This window comes from Lissotriton vulgaris, chromosome 6, assembly GCF_964263255.1.
Source record: "Lissotriton vulgaris chromosome 6, aLisVul1.2, whole genome shotgun sequence".
In the NCBI taxonomy this organism is placed as follows: Eukaryota; Metazoa; Chordata; class Amphibia; order Caudata; family Salamandridae; genus Lissotriton; species Lissotriton vulgaris.
This window is the reverse complement of record NC_141694.1, coordinates 171,235,233-171,248,019: the sequence shown is the minus strand read 5'-3', so window position 1 is coordinate 171,248,019 and position 12,787 is coordinate 171,235,233. Positions and strand designations below refer to the sequence as shown.

General features: G+C 51.0%; 1 protein-coding gene across 1 annotated transcript in view; it reads right to left on the bottom strand.

Annotated features, from left to right (window-relative positions):
• Window positions 1-12,787, bottom strand: part of LOC147706966 (serotriflin-like) — a 75,338-nt gene that overhangs the window by 51,391 nt on the left and 11,160 nt on the right. The window lies entirely within an intron of this gene.

Below are 12,787 nucleotides of genomic sequence, written 5' to 3'. Positions count from 1 at the left end.
AAAGGGCTTGAGATTATGACCTTGAGAATTCCAATAGAAGCCCAGGTTGACACCAGAACATGGGCTTCTATTGGAATTCTCAAGGGCATATTATCAAGCCCATTATCGCCACTTTAGCGCCAGTTTTCTGCCGCTAAAGCAGCGATAATGTTAACACCGTTTCTTGATAGTATGCCTCTAAGTATGCATTGCGTTCTTAAAATGCTTTTAAATTGTATTGGAGATAGCAAAGAGTTCCAAAGGTCTTGCATTTCTAATAGCTCTATAGCGTTATAAAATTCCAGCCTTTGCCATTGAGTACTCATTTGGAGACTTGCACAGGTGCCAGACATTTAAAATGTAGCTAGCTTGCGGTAGAGGCTATTTAAATAAATTGACCTCTAGGAGTGTTTGGGCATTTAAATCGGCAGAGTCAAAAAGTAGCCTAAACAAATTGCATTGAATAGTGTCCTTCCACATAAGCAAAGAGTCTAGAAAAACCTCACAGCTTTTGAATAGTGGGGGCATATATTTTGTTTTACTAACATCGAAAAGGCACTTTGACGGAGGAGTGGCCAGCTGTTCATGGAGCCAGACGTGAGCTTCTGAAGCACCATGCCGATGGCCCTAAGTACGGCCTGTTTACTGCAGTTTGGGGTGCGCTGAGTTAGCCCCCCAACAACAGTGCCTCCCTCATGTGGAGAGGTTGGGACGGACCATAAGGAGTGCCCTGCAAGTGCCGCTCTTGAGAACGCTACAGTTTTCTTAAGATGGGAGTGACCCTTTAATGGACCACATGCCCAATGCATGAGGCTCCCTCTCCTCCACGAGGTGGCCCAAACAGTTTTGCAGAGGTGAAGCAGAACTTTGGGGCTGGTGGCACACAGTCCGGGGCCCTGCCGGGCCACCAGCGGAGTCTGCAGTGGGGGTAATGAATTGGAGCAAGTAGCCTCATCGACCTAAGACGCGCAGTGAGCTGGCCTCCCTTGGGACTACTGTGAGAGGAGTGACCTTGCATGGCACAGGACTGCCAGTGTGAAGGCGGGCCGTTACAAGACTCGGATTGATGGCGGTGATGACTGTGGACCTAGGGGGCACCTGAGAGTGACTGGGACACCTATGACACCATAAATAAGGAAATAAATAACATCTCAGCTCTGCCAGGTGGAAGAGAATATGGTAAAAGGCTGCTGCAGTTTAGCATTCAAAGGAGTCAGGGCGCTAATAGAACCGAAGGAGCCCTCTGTAAGTATTGTGCTCTTTCAGGGACTGTGAAGGTACCCAGTATGGTGGTGATGCCCCAGTGGATGCTCGATGATCCACGACAGACTGAAAGAGAGACATAACTCCTTGATGAGGAATGGCCCCAGTGTGACGGCGGCATCAGGGAGCCCCAGCTTTTTGCCTGCAGCAATTTGCAGGTGCCAGAAGCAAAGAAGATGAGTGAGGGCATTCCTGCAGGCTAGGGGGTGGCGCTACTGTTGTAATCTTCTATTTTTATTATAGAGTTTAGATTCCTGTGTTGGCAGTTGCTGTTGGACTGGCCAAGGGGAGAGCCACACTTTTCTTACCTAGGATTTATTATTACAATAAATCTTCCAGCTACTCATATTTTATTTGTATTAGTATTCTTTAATACTACAACAGCTACCATGGGGATATCAAATGGAGGCCTGGTTGCTCCCCTCCAGCGGACCACAGAGTAGGCCCCTTTGTGGGAGGCCGGGCCGTCAAGTGGCTAGACAACAGCGGCCAACCTCTGTGTCTGGAGGCCTCCGATCTTTGGACTCAGACAGCAATTGTCTGTGGACACTGTGCCTTATTGCATCAGATGAAAGGTACGCACTAAAGTGGCAAAGTAAGGCTTCATACCAAATGCGTGAAAGGACAAGGGCTCCACCCAGTTGATTGATCAACGCCAATCAGATTAAGGCTCACTGGAAAATGACATAGATTTGCTCACTCTGGACTTCGGACTTCTCCAATCAGGCCAAAAAAAGTTGGCTGACAGGGTGGGCAAGACAGAGTCCTCTGTGGCACAACTGCAGTCTACTGCCAGGGATTCTGAGAAGCAGATGTAAATCCCTTCAGCAATCAGAGGCAAGCCTACATTAGAGGGTGGAAGATGCAGAGAGGAATCCTGAAAAAAAACGGCCCTATAACAAAAACGGGCCCCAGGGGCCCAAAACCAGCCCCCACCCTTGCGGCACACCGTGGGATTGCCCGGTGCCCCCAATGGTCATTCCGGGCCTGGGTGGCACTCCTAAAGATGAATGAACTACAAATACCAGAGTGCTGACAAGCCACTCCCACTATGGCGATCCACCTAAGCGCCGCACCCTCAGTGCAAATCTACCAAACCTTGCCTTCTGACAATACCAGTGAACAAGAGCCGCCAGAGCCTGAAACGCGTTTGGATATACCTTGCTGCCAGGAGATGCCGGTTGTGCTTGCCACTTGTGATGAATAAAAGGTGAAAAATCGCTGATGTGTGGTACCTCAATGTTTGGCAGTCTCATACGGAATATATATATATTCACTGAAAAAAATATAGGTTATAGACCATATATAGTTAGGAATTAGCATTTACAAAACCTTATTTTACTCACACAAAACCATTGAAATTCGCATATATAGTTAGTTGCACTATCTATATATCGCGCACCCACAATCCACTGCTGATCATGTCACATATTACATCATTCATGACATGGTCAGTGACATCACTGATGACATCACTGATGACATCTCAAATGACATCACTGATGACATCACTGATGACAACATCCAGTGACTGTATGTAAAATCCAAGGTGGTGAAGTCAATGCACAAAATGTTCATCATGTTGAGGGATCAGGGAGAACTACTGCCAATGTTGAGAGAAAGGTTTTGATGAAAATAATGGGGAACCACCTCACACACGCGGTAGACTCCCTCATCACCCTGGACCAGTCTGGGTTCATGTCATACAAGGCCACACAAAACAATAGATGCCACTTTGTGTGCTGTTTGATGCATAATGCTGGTCCTAAAGAAGCAGGGGTCCTTCTGGCCCTCAATGCTGAAAAGGCCTTTGAATTGTTGGTATGGCCATATATGCTGGCGGTGCTTAGTAAAATAGGGTTAGGTGAGTACAATCTCTCCTGGGTGAGGCTGTTCTAAACAGACCCTGTGCAAGAGTTTTGTGTTAAGGGATTGTGGTCCAGGAGCTTTAAACTTTCCGGACAAGGATTCCCTTGGCACCACTATTGTCTACAGAGGCCTTGGATCCACTCATGGCCTGGATCTGCAGGAGTGCGCAGATCATAGACCTCCACTGGGTCCCAGACTGGGAAGATTTAATTTTTTTTGATACCGACAACATGATATGCTTGGCAGACCCATCGCACTCCGTGCAGAGAACCTCAATATCCTAGACATTTTTGGGGCATACTCAGAACTTCAGTGATGTCATCAGTGATGTCATCTCATTTGAGATGTCATCAGTGATGTCATCAGTGATGTCATTTGAGATGTCATCAGTGATGTCATCAGTGATGTCACTGACCATGTCATGAATGATGTAATATGTGACATGATCAGCAGTGGATTGCGGGTGCGCGATATATAGTTAGTGCAACTAACTATATATGCAAATTTCAATGGTTTTGTGTAAGTAAAATAAGGTTTTGTAAATGCTAATTCCTAACTATATATGGTCTATAACCTATGGTTTTTTCAGTGAATTTTCAAGGTTTTGTAAATTCTAATTCCTAACTATATATGGTCTATAACCTATGGTTTTTTCAGTGAATTTCATTGGTTTTTTAAAAGCTAATATCTATAGCTGTAAAATATATTCTTTATTACGTGACGTATCACTTAGCCACGTGAGACGCCTCATGACGCGTCACATAAACATGACGTATCGTCTCTGCAGCGCAAAAAAAACCCGTAACGTAAGCGCGCCAGAGCACGCTTACAGATATATATATATTTTTTTAACCCTAATTAGACAAAATCCACACGTGCACATATCTTGAGGCCTTGCAAAGGCACATCAAACAAACAGTCCCTACAATTTTGCCAAGTTTGGTGGAAATCTATTCCTTTAAATTTTATTTTACTGTTTCTCTTGGTTTTCCCCTTGCTACGCTTACCGGAACGCTACCCGGTACGCAAACCGGACGCTCCAAAAACACAAGATGTCGGACTCCCGTTACGCTACCGTTTAGCTGCCCGGTTGGCGTACCGGCAAGCGCCTCTACCGCGAAAAATCGCAATTTTTTTTTCTTTTTTCCTTTTGCCCTGTCATTTGAGATGTCATCAGTGATGTCATTTGAGATGTCATCAGTTATGTCATCAGTGATGTCACTGACCATGTCATGAATGATGTAATATGTGACATCATCAGCAGTGGATTGCGGGTGCGCGATATATAGTTATTGCAACTAACTATATATGCGAATTTCTATGGTTTTGTGCGAGTAAATTAAGGTTTTGAAAATGCTAATCCCTAACTATATATGGTCTATAACCAATGTTTTTTTCAGTGAATTTTCAAGGTTTTGTAAATGCAAATTCCTAACTATATATGGTCTATAACCTATGGTTTTTTCAGTGAATATAAAAATATATATATATATATTCAATACAAATAAATGAAATCGCTGCACACTTCTTGGGTCTTCACGAAGTTATTTATTCAAACGTGCCACACTCCCTGGGGGTGAGTTGAGGTGGAACACTGGGCCTGTGTGGGACGCTGTGATGTGGGGGTGGTTCTGAGGCCCTCTCTCTTATCTGGCCTTGATACCAGGTGGAAGATGGCAGTAGTGGAGGGCATTGGGGGCACCCACCTGTATTTCCCTTGCTCTGGGCCTGCTCTTGTTAACGTACATAGGTGCCAGTATTGATTATTCCACAGTAAATTCTTTGTATGGCAATGACCTAACTGCCACTTTGACTTCTGAGTTTACCATGGGCCATGTGCACCCAAAAAAAATTCAACTCACCTTCAAAACTGAAAAGACCCCCAGATGGGAGAGCAATAAGGAACCTTCATGCAGTGACCCTTTGCGGCATACAGGCTCTCTCGAGACTGACCAACCATCTGCGGACAGCACAGGGGCTAAATAGTTGGAACTGCGAACCGGCCTCAGGGCAATAGATGGGTGCCTTGATACCTTGGCAACTCACCTGGATGGCATGCATGGGAGTATCAAGCAGCATGAGGCCTGAATTGATGCTGCAGAGCACAGCATTTTTGGAGATATAGGATGCGCAATCAGCAGTGATCAAGTGCCTGAAATGCACAGAATGACTTTTCTGGGTCATAGCAGCCAAAGCGGAGGATTTAGACGCCCAATCATGGCAAAATAACATGCAGATACCCGGGGTGGGGGAATCTACCAACACCGGACCCATGGAAGCATATGTGGAATGGCTCTTGGGATATATTCGAATGAGATATGTTTTCCTCAACATCTGTGATGGAACGTTCTCATAGAACACTCACTCCCTAATTGACCTTGGTGCCCCACCACAACTCATCGTCACCCAGCTCCTGAATTACCATGACCGGGATGCCGCTTTGCAAAAGGCCTGAGACAGCGACAAATTACAATATCAGGGCAAGTCCCTCTCTTTTTCTCCTTACTTCACTCCCATTGTTCAGGAGTCCTGGCACAAATTTCAAGATATAAAAAGGTCTTTGAGTGGTGCAAACATGAAGTATGCTATGCTGTACCCGGTGTGTCTCTGCTTTCAGCTCAATCGCAAGTCCCACATTTTTGAATCACCTACGGATGCAGAGGATTTTTGGAAGGCCAACAAACCTAGCTCCAGCTCATTCCCCAGGAAATGAACTGTTATAGTTTATCCCACCTTTTCTATACCGTGAATAACTCTGAGCATGGTTCACGTAGTAGCGATACGCAAAGCTACGTGAAGTGCACTTTGCACTACGCAGCAATGCGTAGTGCGGTAGAGAAATGCTGTTCACAATGATTGCACAGTGCTGGATGCTTGTCCGCACTGTGCAATCATTGCAAACGGCATCTTGCACAGTGCAAGCAGTTGTTTTCTGCCGCTTAAGTAGAATTTTGCTCGAGCTGTGGCTTTCTCCACACGGACTGGTAGTTTTTTATTGCGAACGGTTGCGAGCATACGCGACCACTCGCAATGAGACTCCTGACCTCCCTGTGTTGAGAATCTCGCCGGGAGGTTTATTTTCCACGGTTGTGATCGACAACTTGATAATGCTGCTCACGAACGAGGAAACAGTCTGCCCGGGATGTCATTTTGCTCGCTCGCAGTCGTTAACTTGACTTTGAGGACCCCGAGCGAACAAAAAATGCCAACTGGTGGCCAAGAAGGCGACGGAGTGAGACGTGCCTCTGTGTCTCTCCGGCACCACGATTTGCAGAGCGTTGTGAAGCTGCCTCCTAAAGCCACCACTGGGCTCTATCTTGTGCTAGCTGGCGCCTGACGCCTAACGGGACTGAGTGGTGTGTTTTTCCGGCCTTCCGATGCGAGAGACCTGCCAATCTACGGCATAGCGGGAGGAGGCCTGGATGGACAGCCGCCATTGCTTCCGGCCGACCGGGCTGCTTCTGCCTCCCGCGCCCGTCCAACCTGCGGCAACAAGGTGCGGACATCCGGAGCCCACATTGGGACAGCTGGGGGCCACCCGCGGTGAAGCAGCCGCACGCAGCATCCGGTGCCGGGTTCCACGAGCCCCCTGTGACGTGCGGTCCCCAGGGATCGGGCAACCTCCAAGGACCTGCGGCCGCAAATTGAGGCTTTGCGGCCCTTCCTGGCCGATACCCCTGACGCGATCTGTCATCGTTCTGCAACCCCAGGCCCGGTGCGGGGAGCGGTGGAGCCAGCACTACCGGAGCCTGATACCTGGGGGGACATCGAGGGCTGAGTGGGGTCCCAACTTGGCTCGGGGGTCCCCGATCTCCAGCGAGGCCACTACCCCACGTGACGCCAGTGACGGTCAGCAGAGAGCGGCGGAGTTTTGCAACCTGGGTGAGGCCCGCAGGATCTTCGTTACCCGGAAAGCGGTCAGTCAGTGGGAATTCGTCAACTGTCTGGTGAGCAAGGGGATCTGGGCTTGAGGTTGGTCTGCCCTGGTGTGGGTGCCTGATCTGCTGTGGGGGACCTGGCCCTGTCACTTGAGCCCGAGGCTTTGAGGCCTGTAAGAGAGGAGGCGGCGGGGCTGGACACTTCTGGAACCCCCCTGCTGGGAGTTGCCGCTTGGAGTCAGCTGAGTGCAAGGAGTGGGGCGCGAGACCGGACCCCCCCCGGGGGCATCTACCGCCTTGAACTGCATCCTGAGATCTGTGAGCAGCCTGGGATATAAACCCCGCAAGTGGTCTGGGCCAATTACAGGACTAAGGGACCCACTCCCCGGGGGCCTATCCGAGGGACGACATTTGCAACACATCTGAAGGCAGTGGCGGTGACTCGGGCACCTGGTGGAGCGCCGCCAATAGCGTGAGGAAACCTGAGTGGGCCTGGAGTGCCGAACGGTACCGGGACGGGGGCCCATCGAAGATGCAACAGTTAGGCGGAACCCATCCGAGGGTAAGACCACTGCGAGAGGCTCGGCGACACGTGAGCGAGGGTGCCGGCTGAGTCGGGGCCTTGTCACGGACTTTCACACTACTCTAACCAGGGGTTCCCCGGCCTGGCGTGGCCTTCCCCTTGTAGACCCAGAGTGCGGTCTGCTCGAGAACAAAACAGCTGGAGAACCTGTGTGGCCCTTGGTGCCCCCCTGCCCTCGAGGCTAGCTCCATACCACTGCCTGTGCGAGCCACAGCATCGCTCTGGGCAATTTGGGCCAGTGGCGGGGAATCCGGTCTGGCCCTCTGTCTGGCTGGTGGGGAAGACGGAGCTGATGCGATGTCCACCAAGCCCCATTAGGAAAAAAAGGGGAAAGAAGGCCCGCCAAGGGGAGCACAGCAAGCGGCTTCGCCGGGGGCCAGCGCCTCGCCCAAGCAGAAGGACGATGATGCGCCAGCCACTAAGGCCTTCATGTTGGAACTTTTCTCTGCTATCAAGGAGGATATTTCGGAGCTCCGCTCCCAGCTTGCTTCGGATCTCCGCGAGGTGAGGAGGGATGTAGATGGCATTGGGGAGTGAGTGGCCACACTGGAAGACCATGACTTAGGATGGGCCGGCGAGGTGCACCAGCTCCAACAGGACGTCATCTGACTCACAGAGCAGAATCTGGACCTCCAGGCCCACGCGGAGGACTTGGAAAACAGGTCCCGCCGGAACAACATTGGCATCTGAGCCGTGCCCTGCGATGGGGAAGCTGGAAACTTAAGGGGCTATGTAGAGGCCCTCTTCCTGAAAATCATGGGAGAAGACGACCTTCGCTAGATTCGCATGGACAGGGTCCACAGAGTTGGTCTGCCGCGAGGCGGGGGGGCTCTACCCCCGATATCCTGGTTTGCATACATGATTTTCAGCTGAAAGAACGTATACTCCGGAAAGCTCGAGGGATTTCTTCCTTGCAATTTAGGGACCATCGTCCCCAGCTGTTCCAGGACCTAGCGGCCTCGACGCTTCAGAAGAGACGTGACTTTCGGCCGGTGACAGCCTTCCTGCGAGAGCAGAGCGTGGCTTACTCCTGGGGCCATCCCTTTTGCCTTATCTTCAGATGGCAGAACAGGTTGGTTCAGGTCAGATCCCTGCAAGAAGCCAAGAACCTCCTGGGCATAGATGACGCTGTGCCTTTCCCGAGGGTAGGAGGTTCCCCGACAAGGCAGAAACGGCATTCCCCGTCCTGGCAAATAGTGGGTCGGACGGCTGCTTCAGGGAGGCCGGACACCACGGTCAGCCTGCAGGAGAGAGGCGCAGCAGTTGCCTCTGTGGCAACGGTAACGGAGGCGTCATCAAAGGATAGCTCCTGGGCGGCGTGAGCCCAGGGAGGAAGGTTGATCGGCATCGGAGGGACACCTCCCTTTCAGGTACCGTGGGTTCTTATGTACTTTTGGGAAGATACCCCGGGCCGGAGACTTGGGTTACACTAACTGGTACCACGACCCCGACCCCCGAGGGTTTCTATGGACGTCCACATCCTGGGACTGTCAATCCCTTGGGTCCTTGTTCTGGACCTCTATATGAGACTCTTTGTTGCTTCCTTTTGTTCTGTTGGGTTTTTGCTAAGGTTTGGGAAGGGGAGAGTGGAGGGGGAGGGCAGTGGTGGTAGCAGGAGAATCTGGCTGCATGATTTCAAGTGGAGAATCTGGTTTTGGTACGTTGCACTGGGGGTACTTGGAGTGGGGATGGGATGGTGCCATTCGGAGAATGTTCTCTCCAATGTCTTACTCACATGCGGGGGGAATTGAAGGGGGCCCGGCGGGAAGAGTTGGGAGGCGGGATCTCTGCCAGCTTACTACTACTGATTGAGCAGGGGGGGTTCGTAATACCAGATGCCTATCACCTTAGGAACGTGGAATGTAAAGGGTCTGAACTCCCCCCAGAAACGCCAGAAAGTATGGAAATATGTGCTCGATCACCATTTGAATGTGGTGGGCCTTCAGGAGACCCATCTGGCTCGGAAAGACGAAACCCGCCTCAAACACAAGCAGTTCCCCCTTATTTATAGAACTTCGGCCTCCACGAAACATAGAGGAGTAGCTCTCTTGTTCCGCTTGACCCTCCATTTCCAACCTATGGGAGTACGTAGTGATATGGAGGGCCGATGGCTCATGGTCAAGGGCGGGCTACTTGGTAGGGTGTTTACATTCATAGTTCTAAATGCCCCCAATGTGGGTCAAAATAGGTTTCTACATGATTTGCTTCGAGAGGTAGAGGACTTTGTTGAGGGTGCCCTAGTTGTCATTGGAGACTTTAACTTAGTTTTGGATAGGGACCTAGATAGCTTGCATCACCAAAGATCGGGCGGGGCTTTTCTCTGAGGATGCACAACGCACCATTGAGAACCTAGTACTTGTAGACGGGTGGCGCGTCCTTCACCCCCACTCTAAGGATTATACCTTCTACTCTCATGTCCACCACTCTTACTCTCGGCAAGACCATATTTTTTTAAGTCAGTCGCTGAGAGGGGACCTACGTGAAGGTAGAATCTTCCCCCTATCTGTCTCGGATCACAGTTTACTTGCGGTCTGCCTAAACTTTGACGCCGGGTGCGAACGTCCACCGCAAGTGGTACTTCCCAGCCTCATTGACCATCCTGCAAGGAACTACGTACGGCCATTCGCGATTACTTTGAAATCAACCTCGACGATGACACCTCAATTTTTACTGTATGGGACGCTTTCAAACAACCATACGGGGTACTTGCATAACTCTCAACTTTGCCCTTAATAGACAACGGCGGGCTGAAAGGGAGGACCTAGAGAAGGAACTCTCAGAGTTGGAACGGGCACATAAGCAAAACCCCTTGAGAACAACTTTACGACCACTGATGGCAATTAGGGGCAAACTCAGAGCTCATTATAATCACAGAGCGGGATTTACTTGGCTGAAACTGAGGCGCCTCTCCTATTCCCAGGGGAATAAGGTGGGGAAACACTTGGCCCGCCAACTTAGGGACAAGAGGGAGAAGGAATATATAGGGGGTGTTTGAGACCCGACAGGCTCCTTGACACACCAGGAAGAAGCCAAAGCAGGCCTCTTCGGGGACTAGTGCGCGGCTCTGTACTCGGCAGACGCTCTTGACCCCCAGGAACAGGGGGCGTACCTGAGGTCATGCCCGCTCCCCCTGGTTTCCGCGGAGTGCAACGAGCTGCTCTCTGCCCCATTCACCAGAGAGGAGGTGGTGGAGGCCATTAGAGCGCTGAAGCCCCATAAAGCAACTGGACCAGACGGCTTCACCGCCCTCTTTTACCAAACCTTCACCACTGATGTGAGTGACTTCTTGGTACAATTGTTCAATAGCATGGGAGAGGAGGGATTGACTTCGGACTCCATGGCAGAAGCCGTGATATCGGTCATCCCTAAATCTGGGAAAGATCCCTCCCGATGTGCATCGTACAGACCTATAGCCCTGCTTAACATTGACGCCAAGTTGTACTCCTCCATTATCGCGAATAAGATCCAGGACTTGATACCGGCCCTCATCCACCCGGACCAATCTGGCTTTATTAAAGGGCGTCAAACTCATGATAACACCAGGAGAGTGATCCACCTTGTTGAAAAGGCCAACAAATTCTGGATCCCAGTGGTCGTGGTGGGCCTTCGACCAAGTTGACTGGAGCTACCTGTTCTGGACCTTGAAGGCATTTGGCTTCTCAGCCAAGTTCTTAACCATGGTGAAGGCGAACTATAGCAGCCCCTGGTCTGGAGTCATGGTTAATGGTCACTTGTCAGCGTTCTTCCCACTCTCACGGGGCACTAGGCAGGGTTGTCCTCTGTCCCCCCTACTCTTTGCCTTGAGCATTGAGCTCCTGGCACTGGCCGTGAGAGAGAATCGGACATAAGGGGTTTGCCCTTCACGGGGGAGCAGCATAAGATTTCCCTCTTCACGGACGATGTCCTGCTCTCACTCTCAGACCCTGCTCACTCTCTGCCCCATGTCCAAGACGCCCTGTCGCGCTTTGAGAGGGTGGCTGGTTTTAAGGTCAATTATAACAAGTCCTACATTCTTAACCTCACGCTCGCGTTAGCTGAGGTTGACCGCCTCCGGCCGCTGTCGCCTTTATCTTGGTCCTTCTCCTCCATATTGTATTTGGGGGTTCCCTTGACCCCCACTATAGGGAAGCTCTATTCTGCCAACTTTCCCCCATATTGGCGGGGATCCTGAGCGAGCTGGCACTTTGGAAGCCTATGTTTATATCCTGGCTGGGGCGTATCCACGCGCTCAAGATGTCGCTGCTTCCCAAGCTTCTGTACCTTTTTCAAGCATTGCCTATAGCCCTAGAAGGAGATTTTTTACCGCCGTATTAAATCTCTGATGCTTCGTTTCGTCTGGCAGGGTGGTCGGGCGCGATTCTCCTTTGCTACCCTCCGACGCCCGAGAAAGGAGTGAGGGGTGGGTCTCCCCGACATGCACCTCTATTACAAGGCAGCGCAACTGCGAGTCCTGGTGGAGTGGTCCCAGCCGATGTCCGAAAAACATTGGCTACACATGGACCGGAGTGTGGTGGGGAGAACGATCTGAGACCTGGTCTGGAAGCCCAGGGTTGATAGTCCCAGGAACACCTACATTAGAAGGCCCACGGCCATCCCTGAAGGTCTGGGACTCGATCTCGGGTGATGAGCGATGGACGACATGCCCATCTCCCTTTACACCTATACACTTTAACCCGGCCTTTCCCCCGGCTACCCAAGAAGGGCCCTTTGATGCCTGGAGAGCCGGGGGCTGCCCCGCCCTAAGGCATCTGTTCAATGGCCCCGCGCCCCTCACCTTTGACAACTGTATGCGTGACTATGCGGTCCAACGATCAGAGAAATTCCGCCATGCCCAGTTGCTCCATTGGGCTCTATCTCCCTCGGTTAGAGAGGCGGCCACCAGGCCACTTACTCCCTTTGAAGCCTTTCCCTATAAGACCTCTACCATGCGGGGGGCATATCTTTCATTTATGGCCTTCTTCTCTCTACCGCTATTTCTCCTAGAGCGCGTTTCATGGGCCTCTAGGAAGAACACCTAAATCGCAATATCTCAGACGAGGGATGGTCCCACCTGTGGCACGACATCACGAAACACAACCATTCGGTAGAGCTCAGAGAGGCCCATCTTAAGACGATGTGGGACTGGTATCTCTGTCCGGCAATGTTACGGAAAATATTCCCAAATACCTCAGATAGATGCTGGAGGGGCTGCGGCCTACTAGGCGACTTCCGCCAC